Below are 12270 nucleotides of genomic sequence, written 5' to 3'. Positions count from 1 at the left end.
AATTAATTAAATTCCCTTATCTAACCTAGCCCACTTAAGGTTACAGTATTTCTGACACGCGACACAGATCGCAGTCAGTCAGATTTGAACTGATAAAGTCCTGATTTGTTCTGTCTTATTTTAAATCAGTTAGATAAAACAAATGGAATTAATGCAATCATTTTGTCCGCACTTCCTTGAGCTTCTTTTTTTTTTTTTTTTTACTCTCTGTTGGGTTGAAAATGTCCCAAACCCAAAGACTCTATAATTAAACGGGTCACCACATTTAGAGCTTGTTCATCTGCTACTTTTTATACTTTTGTGTGATTGAAGTCGATCCCCCCCCAGGGCTTTATACTAGGGACCCTCCTGTTTATGCTCTAGGCTAGATATCTTTGCCATATTCGTTACTACAGAGCACAGGGAGCCGTTATGGGTCAAGTGTCTTGCTCAGGGAACACAGCCTCATGGGAGGACAAGTGGTGTCCTTCCGATTACCAAACTCTCTACAGTACATGTTGAGCTTTCGCCCCTGTCGCCTATAGTTTCCAGGCGGAGATCTGTGGTGGTGGGAGTCCCTTAATAAGAGTTTGATATTTTGGCGGACTGTATAGTTAGGTGTATATAGCTAGTTTCGGCGAGACGACAATCCTCTTGAGTTCCAGGCAATTTGTCAAGGAGGCTTGAGTGGTTAACGCCCAGCCAACACCTTGAGGAGGACTGCCTCTCTCTAGTCCGCCCTGCATGTGCCCTCAATCAGTAATACAGGATTAGGCCTGAGAAAGGAGATAGTGGACCGCCTGGCCTTTTCAAAGGCATTAACTAATCATCTCGGTACCTGCTGCTATAAGAGCTTCAAGGAGCCATGCTAAGTATGCTGAACACATTCCCTACATCAGACTGCATGTCATTTCCGTGCACATGTATGAAAGAAAGTAAGATTTGTTTGAATTGGCACTATTGAAATTGCTTTTACGATGTTTTTCTTTTTTAACCTATACAAAACATCTTACGTGTGACTCTACTGTAGTAATCAACAAGATTAGAGGGTATTGTTGAAGTACATGTGCATGGGTTGTTAGGGTACAAACAAGAAAAGTATAGGATGGAGATTAAGGTTTACGGTAACTTTGTTATTTGGTGTGGTTGGGTAAAGTCCATCCATAAGTAGGCCTACAGTACATATCATTGCTGTCAGGTAGAAACCGTGTGAGTGTGTTGTAATTCACCCGTGATATTATGCAATGACATTAGAAATACTCAAGAGGCTCCATCTGCCTCAGCATCTTGATCCATCCATCTCTCGGTCGGTCTATCCGTCTGTCTGTCCACTCACCCATCCACTCAAAACCTCTCTTCATTCATGCATCAATGCATCGATCATTTCATCTATCCATCGATCCTTTACTTCATCCATCCACCCACTCATCCATCCAACCACTCATCCATCCATCACTTAACCCATTCTGGACGGGAACCCCTTTTGGTGTTTTAGGGATTATGTTATACTTTAGCTATTGAAAAAAATTGCAGATCTACAAGCTCATAGCACGGCACAGAGTGACGTGCTATGAGCTTGTAGATCTGCTATTTTGGAAAAATCGTGAAAATGTGGCGCAAATCTTTGAATATATATTCTTTCAGAGTAAACGTTTTGAACTCACATCTTTGCTTCTATATTTTCAGATGGGGGTCGGTGGCCTAATATACCTAGATATTTGTGGGGGCTGACATGGAAATATGGGTTCTTTCAGAAAACTGTCATCTCTGTGTCGTGCATGTCATTATAGGCGAAAAAGTTTGAACATTATTTTTGGAAAATACGTTAGATTGTGGCAAATCGTGGCAAATCCATTCATCTACCCACCACCCATCTTGAGAGTTGTGGTAAACTTTGTGCAGTCCGCATCTCCACCGTGATGAGCATAAGGGCCTGCACTTCACGCATTAAGTCTTTGATGCTTGAAGTAGGGAGGGAGCGAGGGAGCGAGGGAGGGAGCGAGGGAGGGAGCAGGAGACGCATCACGCAGCAGATGAAGGAGCTTGACACCAGACATACCTGAATCAACAGCACACGCTCCAGTGAATACCAAGTGCATGTTGCTCGTCACCAGTGGTGAGTGGAGTGGTGGAAAGTAACTGAGTGCATCTCCAATGCAAATATTGCACTTTTTGCTTCACAACATTTATCTGAAAACTTCAGTTACTATAGTTAATTTCTGGATTTTGATTATTAAAAACATGCGTTAACCACTTCAGCCCGATATATATGTACATTTCAGCCATTTGAAAGTATAGCCGATCTACAATGTGTCGCATCGTGGACTGCTATTTTCAAAGGATTTCTGTTTTTGCTTTTTGTTTTGAAATAGATAATAAATGCTTTTTTTATAGGTACATTTTGATACCAATATTTTGGTACTTTTACTCAAGTATAGCCTATACATTTTGAATTCCGACTATTACTTGTAACAGACTATGTTATATTATAACTCATAGTATATAAATATACTATATAAAAGTATATTGATACTTTTACTTAAGTAAATCATGTGAGTACTTTTCCCACCACTGCTCCTCACGGCAGGGACATTCACACAACACAACCTCACAGCCTGTCGAACAACAGACATGCTTCGGTTGACGGAACAGCCTGTTAATATTATGCGTAAACTTTGGTCTACACACCCTGACCGATATCAGATTTGTAGGGGTCTGCATGCTGATCCCCATTTTGGATGGTCTCCATGATATAATTTACGTTTACAATAAATATACGAACTAACATTTGCATTTATTGTAAGCTGGCCCACAACCAGTGGCTTACAGTCTCATGTACAGTAAGCCACTGGTTGAAGACAATGAGTATGTATGTGTTTTTTGTGGTGGGTCATGTTGGGCATCACAGTACATTTCGTAATTGTTACAAGTCATTTGTTACATTTCTATTATTATCTTTCGTAGTGTCACGGGTCATACAGTTCCAGGAGAGTATAAGGGAACCCTCTTTGAATAGTTTCAGTTCGTCATAGTCTGTTCGTTCCCAGTTACAGGGTTCATGATAACTATACATCGGTAGAATAATAATAAAAAAAAAAAAAAAAATACATCAATAATTAAAGAAAATACGAAACAAAAACAAAAACATGAGCACAACAGATACAATAGTGACATCATTAGTGATGGAATAATGACAGTGTTCACCTCTTATTCATAGTATGTATATGTGTTTTGTGTTGACCCGAGGCCGAATTTAAAAACCGCTTCTAAATCCTAACCTAAGTTTTCTGGGGGGAAAAAAATGTTTCTTTAAAAAAGTGAGGGGCGCTGTATTTCTTCCAGCACGGTTCACTCCAAACACAGTACAACATAGATCCAGACCTTTAGTCATGACCCCTTTATATAGCACCCACCTCCCTCTCCTTCTAATCAGGACGTCTCCACTTCCTGGGGAAAGGGAGCAGAGAGCAGCTAGTGTTTGTCCTCGGTTTCACTCCTCACAACCTGTCGCCCGTCCAAACCAAACTTTTCCACTTGCATCACTCCTCAGCTCATTATGTGCCGTGCTGGAAGAAGTACTCTGGTTGTTTACTTAAGGCAAAGTAGCAATTCCACATACTGTAAGTAAAAAAAATATATTAAAAAAAGAGAAAGAAAAAAGGCCTTATTCAGAATGTGTGTAGAAGTGGAAGTGTGTTGCATCAAAATATACTTTCTAAATGTGTCTCAAACTAAAAAAAGAAAAAGACAAAAATATATAGCCTGTAAGTGAGCTTGTAGATTGGCTATTTTTTAATTAGAATAAGCATTGATTATATAGGGTTTAACTGGTTTATGTAATACTAATCCAAATCTACAATGTAACTGTTTTCCAATAGTGGAGTGGAAAGTGCAATATTTGCCAATATTTGAGATGTAGTGGTGTATCAATTTTCGAAAAATGGAAATCCTCAAGAAAAGTAAAAAGTATCAAGTACTACACTGTACAGAACAGTTACTTTGCCACTCATTATGTGGACCACTCACTCTCCTTTTGCTCTTTGCTTTTACTTCCACACACTGTTGTGTATTTACACAGCTGGGATTGGACAAGAGAGGCACAGAGAGAGAGAGAGAGAGAGAGAGAGAGAGAGAGCATCTCCCTGACTGAAAACCTGAACACTCACCTCCCTACAGCCCATGCAGATTACTCACATAGGCTACTAGCTAAGTGATAGTTGCTCAATCAAATCTGCTAATAAGCCAGACACGAATATGCCGTTGGCAAAAATAATTGCCTGATATGAGTATGGCTTATTAGCCATACTGTGTTAATCATTAATGTATTGGAGTGCGATTGGTAAAAAAACAAACAAAAAAGACGTAATCAAGGTACAAACATTAAAAACATTGCTTTGTTTAAGTTTAGAAATGTCAACTAAAATATAATATAGGCTAGAAAATACTCAAAATAGAGTGAAAGTCATAAGCTATACAACAATGTAAATGTAAAGCACCGAAATAAACTATTAATTCATTCAAGTATTCTACTTGTGTACTGCACCACTGTGTCCATGGCTGTGTCTGGCTTGTTTCATATACTGCGCACTGATGCTTGTATATTTATTATTTATCTCATTATATTTGTGCAACCAAGGTTGTTTGAATAATTATGGTGGGTGCGGGTGCAATCTGCTATTCAGCTGAGGGAAGTCAGCAGTCCATTGTTGATTTTGACAGCAATTTTAGATTTAGTTATAGCCTTTTGAATACAATTTCAGTTAGTTTTCGGCATATTTTAATCATCGGAAATGTTATACTTTTTAGTCAACTAAAGCTAGATGTATTTTGGCGGGCCTTATGGCTGATTACACTTGGTTGAATGCTAAACATAGCTGATCTACAAGCTCACAATGCATCACACATATTATTTTGTTGCTTGTACTGTAGATCTGCGATTTCCCGAGCGCAACCAAACATAAAATGACTTGACTTTTACTTCTATTCTCCACTAGTCCCTCCCTAATATTTTAGTTTAGTTTTCATCTGTTTAGTATATTTAGTCTTAGATTTAGTCATCAGAGCTTAGTTTATTTCGTTTTTATTTCGTTTTCGTCAGTGAAGTCGACGAACATTTTTCGTCATAGTTTTAGTTGACGAAATCAACAGCTGTGCTCTCTGCTAATCAGCTGAGAAAGGTCAGCAGTGGGTTGGCAGTCAGCTACGATGGAAAGGACTCCTGGGCGGTCACACGTCTTTGGAAAACTTGTTTCTTTAGCTTTGCCTGGAAAAACACACAATTGAGCCTGGACTATAAACATATTGCAAAGCAGGGGGTGTCTGGTGCTCAGCCAAGCTAGTGCACGCCGGACCACATGCTCCCTGTGAGTCACCAGGTCTCTTTGAATTTGAACGTGACTCCCGTCCTCCTCTCTCTCAGTTTCCCATCTCTCTATCTAATCTAATTAAGCAGAAGTTCCACACACTAAATAAAAAAGAATATCAATACAAAAACCACAACACTTGACTGGTTCCCAGATTTTGTAATCATTCCACCTCTTTCTATATCCCAACTATAGGCTGCCCCCTCCATCCTTAAAATTGCCTATATAGCCACATTGAAGACATCAAACAAGCCACAAACACAAGAGAGCACAAAAATGTGTACATTTGAATTAAACTGAACTACTGTAAAGGTTCAATTAAATGCAAATTACACACAAGGCAAGTTATTTTTTATCACATTTGAGCAACAAGGCATTTCAATGTACTTTATTGCACATTTTAAATAAGGGTGCAGGCCAAGGACACGCACGGGCTCTTTGGCAGAGGGTTATCAAGCTCACAACATTGTGAGCTTGTTTTGTGTTGAACATTTGCCCCAAAATAGCGTCTTGCTTTAGTTCAAGTGGTTAAATGTGGCTTCACTTGCAGCCTAAAATTAACACCAAGTGGTTTCTGTGTAAACCATAATATGTCAGTGTTTAGTTAATGTTCCTGAGGATGATAAATGTCTGTTTTCTTTTGCTGTTATTTGTGTTGGGGTGAGAAACATGTTTTTCATGGGAATACAGGCACTGTGCAAACAGTTCTGTGGTATAAATTCCAGGAATCTCTATGTCTGTCTGTCTGCCCTCCGCATATCTCCAGAACCGTTCATCCGATCAGCCGTGCACTAGTGTATCGCAAGTGTCTTTATGGGTAAGAACCCTTTATAGAAATGCTGTGTTAAGTTAATATTGAGGTGAAGTCGATCGGATGAGCGCAGGGATGAATAGTTTTCATAATCCTCATGGGGGCCTCCCCCCTCCCGCGTCCCCGCCTCCCCGCGGCTTGTCTGTGTTAAGGTTTCACAGCACCACACAACCACTGCTGCTGCTTGGTTTAGCCAGAGAGGGCGGTGTAGGACAGTGTCTTGACTGTCTTCAGTGCGGTTGGGTGCGCAGTGCGCACCCAACAATTTGAACACCTCTTGGACGGCCGGGGGAGAGGTCCAAGAGGTGTTTAGGAATTCCCCGAAAATCCTCATGGGGGCCCTGGCCCCCCGGCCCCCACAGACTCTTCGTTACGGCAATTCTGGAGAACCGCTCATCATGAGCGGTTCTCCAGAATTGCCGTGGTCCGAATGGGCATGCATTACGAACAGGCACTTCTTGACTTCACACTTGGCGGGTGTATTGCATACTTCCGGGAGTCAAGCAATCGAAACGCTACGCATTCCGAACAGCCACGCACTCCAAAGGTCCTCTGACAACGCTGCAAATGGCACTGACAGGAGTCAAGCGATTGGCCCGTTCTGAATGGGCGTGCTTTCCGAATAGGCATGCCCCAAACGGGCATTAATCATGTTTAATGTGTGGGTTTGCAGGAGGATTGTAAACACAGCACCATGTCTCTCAGGCCAGAATGTCAACGCGACCTTGAGATTAGTACGGAAAATCAATTACAGTCTGATAATGCAGAGAGGCAGGGAGGGGAGATGTGACCACTCTGAGATCTAAATTGGCTGTCAGGGCAAGGGGGCTGGCTGATTGACCCTGGCAGAGGTCATTGGTTCTCATATAATATTTAAAACCCTTTGAACCGGACATCTCTATTTTGGGCATGTCATTATATAGGTGAACATTTTCAAAGACTTCAAAAATAGAAGGAAAAAAAGATCTGAGCTTCATTATTACTCTACTATTTTCATTATTAATCACATGATGAAGTAGCCTATATATCTGCTGTTGGGAAGAAACCACCTAACTCAAAAATATTATTTTTTTCAGAAAATGATAAATATATTTTGAAAACAAAGCAATAATCATCACAGTTGGTGTTAACACCAGTTAGCTCTTAGCTCTTTTAGTTATCTCTTTTAGCAGACAGTTTGTGTCCAGTGGAATTAAGAGGTTTTGTCCAAAGAACGTATTGTTTTAACCAACACAGAGATGTAAAAGGTGTTCAATAGTAGTAGTACTGATTTATGCAAAAACAAAAAAAAATGTGTTAGATATAGGGCTTATTCGCCTGAACCCTACCTGTAGCGCCACTATTATGGGGCGAAATAATTAGAAATTAGCCTGGTATTGCCTGCAGACTGATCATGTCAGTGAACCCCATGTGATCTTCTGTCAATGCCAGGCAGTGGTGAACGTAACTATGTACATTTAATGTACGTTTTTACTCACCATAATGTTCTTATTTAGATCGAAGAACCAAATAGGCCTACTGAATGTCAGTCTCCAGGTTTTCTTCAGAATATATGAGACTGCATGATTGTACTATGACATATGGCACATTAGCCTACATTAGCGCCTTAGTGGTTCGGGTCCATTTGGTTCCAACACTCTCAGAGTTAGTTACTCATTTTGTCCACCACTGGCGATGCCGATGACCCCTCTGGTTCCCAACCTTTTATGGATCCGGGCCCACTTGGAAATCTCAAAAAGTATTCACGGCCCACCCATCTGACCACTTAACCATGGCAGCCCCGGCTTGTAGATTGGCTGTACAATTTTGCCTATAATGCCATGCCCCAAAGAGAGGGATGGTGCCAGTTGAAAGTGTTATATGGGCCATTAGGCCACACAATAAGACCACTCAACCAAAACAGCTCCTCCGCCTCCCTAGATCAGTGCATTCTTCAGAACAGCAGTTTAAGATCTCCCCCAGAAACGCTTAATGGCTTCAGTGGGGAGGGGCGCTCGCCTGGACTCCCATGTAATGAGCCCCTGAGACAACGAGAGATGAAAGGAGAGGTAGCGAGAATAGTCTCTAGACTAGGCCGAGGCCTTCTGCTGCAACAGTGACATCTGGTGGCCGCTGTGTGTCAGCGCGGCCTATCTATGGTGGCTGACATCTAACATTATCATCTTCTTGGTATGTCTGAGGCAATGTTGCTGCTCTTCTTCACTGGCTGCATCTATGCATTGACCATCACATTATGGATGTCTTAACGAGGCCTTGTTTAAATTTAACACATTTAACGCTGTTTATTACATTTATTAGTGAATTACCGTAATCGGTACTTAGATCGAAGACAGTAAGCACTACATTTTACAAAACAAGGAGGAATAATTACGAAGATTTATTGAAAAATAATTACATCAGAAAATCCCCTCCAAATGACATGATCAATGTCAAGTCACACCTGTGACATTCATTCATACATGAATGATGAAGCGGCGAACAGTCGACGCCAGCGTGCATAATTAATATGATCTATTAAATTGCATTACCCACACCACATCATTTGGTGTTCATATATTAGAACGGATAAGGACTAGTGTTATCCAACATCAATTAGAAGCATAATACATCATGAGCGCAGCCACGGGTGGGCCTGGGTGGGCCTAGGCCCACCTATGTCTGAACTGGGCCCAGCCCAAAAAAATATCATATGATGAGTCAGAGTAGCGTTATTACATAACATAATGTGGACGCAATCACTGCATTCAATTTAGCAAAATATGGCAGTGGGTGTATTATTATTATTATTCATCTTTTCCTATATTTTGATCCATATAGCCTATGATAGCCACTGGCACTGCCTACTGTAGTTTGTCCATGTCCATGTACCTGCGTAGTTTGATCGGTCATGTGCTTGTTTCTAGAATGCAGCAGATTCTTCACCCTGGAAACGTAATGTGTCTTTGTTTATGATTAAATATAAAGGAGAAGCCTCTCTGAGAGTAGCCTTAAATGTTAAAAGCCTCACAAATTAAATGTCAAACATTTATTGCAAGGTTTTTGGAAAGAAAGGAAGTCAGCAGTCCCTAGAGGAGCTACTGTACAACAGTTGTATCCTGAGGATTTGGTAATTCCACAACAACAGCGTCCGACCTTGATTATGGATTACTACGTGATTGAAGACATTAAAGGTCACAATTGTAGTTTTTGCCGAATGGATTTTCATTGATTGTGCCCATGTTGTCTGCTGCTATCTGCTAATTAACTTGAGGGGCGCTAGCCAGCTTTGAGGATTTGTGTAAACAGTACACAAACATTGTCTTAACACAAACATTGAATTCCATTGACAATGAATGGCCAGCTTTGAGTGTTTGTGTAACTGTACACACAAACATTGAATGCCATTGACAATGAATGGCCAGCTTTGAGTGTTTGTTTAAACACAAACATTGAAGACGAAGGTGAGGACACAAATTGTGATTGGCCAGAATGAGATGATGCATAATGATGTATGATAAGAGCGCCCCTCACTTCACACAGGTGTGATTTTTAGTTTACCGGTACATCTGGGAATGCGATGGGATGAAGTGTCTTGTAGCAGCCTGACATTACACCCGTCAATCTCTACGACACCTGACTTCATATTTGTAGGAAATGTAACCCAATTTCTTTTAATTAATTAATTAAAGTTAGTATTAATGAATGCTAAGATTTGGTCCCAGGCCCAGCTAATAATGCATTCCTGCCCTGCGCCACTGATATACATATACTGTACGCACAGCGTGTACTACATGCTTGGCTGTGTGGATGCCTCTCTGCCTGTCTATCTGCATGTGTGAGCGAGCATGCACACGGTCGCTGATGTGTGTAGACACACACATCAGCACGGCACGTTTCCGCTCTGGCTCTGAACGTTGCCTCTGGCGTCATGCCATGCATGGAGATCTCATAACAATTCATTCACTCAGACTCAGAGCCCATTCTCTTATGCCTCTTCTCCAACCCAACCCCCATCCATCATTTCTGCCTCTATTTTTAGAGCCGGGGGTAGGGGGGGGGACCCACAGTAATGGAGATGATTCCTACATGCTTTTTCTTCTCCCCCCCAACACAAATTCTCAGCTGAGAGATGGAGGATGTGTGATGCAAGCGTATATCAGCGGAGGTGGAAGAAGTACTCAGATGTTTTACTTCTACTAAAAGTATCTGTTTGTTTTCCTTTTTTGTTTTACCATACAATGTGACGCTCCATAAATTAACTAGTGCCGATTCTAAAAATGCCTCTTCTAAATCCATGTTGCTATACTCTACACGGCAACAACTACCCCAAAAGGGGTTCCTGTCTCGAAAGGTAAAACCCATGCCACCATAACAACAGCTACTGACCTTGACAGCTTACTTCAAAGCTGATCAAAGCTGAACTAAGCTGTCAAAATGTATTAAGAATGCATTCGCAGTGCTTTGTTTAAATAGAATACATCTCAGATGCAAACTGTAGAAGCCTCTTCAGCTTTCCTCACTGTCTTATTGACATGCCAAGTCTTTTTTTTTCTTCTCTTTTTTTAAAGATGAAAAGGACAAGCAAACAACTCTGAGATAATATATAAAAACAATACTCAAAGCATCCTTCAAAGTTTGACTATAGACTAAAAGTACCAAAAGTATTGGCTTCAAAATATACTTGGTAGTAAAAGTGAAGTTGCCTGCAAAATGTCTTATTTGTAATGTTTTGTTTGTGAAGCCGATCTACAATACAGGCTTGTGAGAGTGTAGATGTTTTAATTGTCAAATAGCCCTAAAGTAGGGATTAGTGGTAAGTAATGATCTCTGATCTGTGATCATGAGTAGGAGAATAAAATGGAAATGCTCAGGTAAAGTTAAAAACAAAGCTCAAAATACTTCAGTAAATGTACTTACTGTAGATACTTCCCACCATGCGCCTCAGAAAGTTTCATTTCCGTATCTGTCTCTTGACAGAAGCAGCTTCTCCCGACACTGACATTTCTGTCTGATGGCGTACTCCATGGAACACCAATCTTTTTCACTGTCTGCCTCAGTTATATGTTATACTGATGTAATTGGCCATTTATATGACAGATTGCTGTCACATTGTCATGTGCATGTGCGTGCGTGTGCGTGCGTGTGCGTGTGCGTGTGCGTGTGTGTGTGTGTATGTGTATGTGTATGTGTATGTGTGTGTGTGTGTGTGTGTGTGTGTGTGTGTGTGTGTGTGTGTGTGTGTGTGTGTGCTCTCCATCGTCACTTCCACTCATCCCGGTTCTCCATACATCTGGTCAGCTTGTCGGTACTTTGTGCTCCTGTGTCTTTCTTCCACGTAATGTGGGACATACTCGTGACCTCGTGTGTTGATTGATCCCACAAATGCAATTTGCTGGCTGGCAGCTCTTTATGTCTTTGGCAGTGTCCTGACTCCTGCTAGTCTGTCTCTCATCCTTGGTATTCCATCATACAGATTCTTGTTGGTAACATGCATACTCTTGCTGATGTTAAGTACTGCTGGTGTAGCACCCGTCTAGAGACTTCGGCGGGGTTGGTTTCAGGGTGCAGCATTTACTGCCATATAGGAGAACAGACTCTTTCCAGGAACAGTTCAGTGCCTTGCTCAAGGACACTTCAACACTAACTCTGGGGGGGCCCTGGAATTGAACTGGGAACCTCACGGTTTTCCCATCCGGCCGTTCTACCGGCCGGCCACTCTACCCCTGATCCACTGCCGGCCATTGGGCCCTTCATGTGCAAGTGAACAGTGAGCTCCGGTACTTGAAGTGGGGTGCATGTTGGTTAGACATACCAACAGTCCTACACTCCAGAGTGTCTCCAAGTCTTGTTTACATCAGGGTCCTCCAGGGTCCTACAGGTTAAAACTAACCTGTGACTCCCGACATGCATGGCAGGTTAAAACTAACCATGTGGCTTCCTGCAAGGTTATCTGTTGATTACCATATTGATTGATGACCTGATCCACTACATCAGAAAGACTGACTTTAGGCCTATGTGTGATCTTTCTTGAAAATGGAAAACGATGGGAGTTTGTGCAAAAACATGCCCACCTTTTTACAGCTTTTTACAGTTAACCATTGGTGTGATGAAGAATGTTATTTTTATGCCATGTTACCT

Source organism: Protomyctophum bolini, assembly GCF_963924005.1.
Source record: "Protomyctophum bolini genome assembly, chromosome: 23".
Lineage (NCBI taxonomy): Eukaryota > Metazoa > Chordata > Actinopteri > Myctophiformes > Myctophidae > Protomyctophum > Protomyctophum bolini.
This window is presented reverse-complemented; position numbering follows the sequence as displayed.